Genomic DNA, 696 nt, shown 5'->3' with positions numbered 1-696 from the left:
TTACACATTTAAGCTATTAATCCAGTTTAGCTTTAGCAATTTAATATACATTTGGTCACTCACACTCAGCCTGTATTCCCCAAAGTGACTATTAGGAGGCTTAGAGTTGTCTGCAGACTTTTCACCAAAGTCAGTTTTTTTCTACAATATAACACAAGTTTATTGATTGACCATATTAATCTCTGTATTCTTGATCAACTCAGCCTATAGCTCTGCAGTAATAGTATGTGCCCCTATTATTATGACGCAGCTACGTCATAGCTGGTGCAGCCACTGCTTTGCAGAAGCATAAGAGATTGAAGGAAGATTATCAGTGTGCAATCACAGTAAATCATTTTAGGTTAAATACTGGAATATGTATTTAGAAAACCCAATTGCTAGTTTGTCAGTTTACTGACAAAAACTATATCACAAAGACAAATCCACAATGAAAGAAAATTCATGACAATGTTTGGATGAAGAAGATAAGAACACTTTCAAGGCCCTGAATACCCCTCAGAGCAAGGTCAGTAGAAATGATAAATATTCAGCCAAAGACAGTCTCATAGAGCAGCTACTCTACTTTATTTGCACTCATATTTCCTTTACATTCATCAGATCACTGACTCTTTCTGTTGATTAGAAATCATGAATTCTACATTCAACAAATGGTGCATTGTTTTTAGAAGAGTTGGAGGCCGAGTTCCTAAAAGGGAG

The 696-nt window shown here is 35.9% G+C and overlaps 1 long non-coding RNA gene across 1 annotated transcript in view; it reads right to left on the bottom strand.

The window, feature by feature from the left end:
- Nucleotides 1-535: 535 nt before the first annotated feature.
- Nucleotides 536-696, bottom strand: part of LOC116067639 — a 1103-nt gene continuing 942 nt past the window's right edge. Inside the window, exon 5 of the long non-coding RNA XR_004109275.2 lies at nt 536-685. This is a non-coding gene — a long non-coding RNA (uncharacterized LOC116067639). The remainder of the gene's footprint in view (nt 686-696) is intronic.

The sequence above is a fragment of the Sander lucioperca genome, chromosome 8 (genome assembly GCF_008315115.2).
Source record: "Sander lucioperca isolate FBNREF2018 chromosome 8, SLUC_FBN_1.2, whole genome shotgun sequence".
In the NCBI taxonomy this organism is placed as follows: Eukaryota; Metazoa; Chordata; class Actinopteri; order Perciformes; family Percidae; genus Sander; species Sander lucioperca.
Note: the sequence above shows the minus strand (reverse complement) of the source record. Positions and strands in the feature narration are given on the sequence as shown.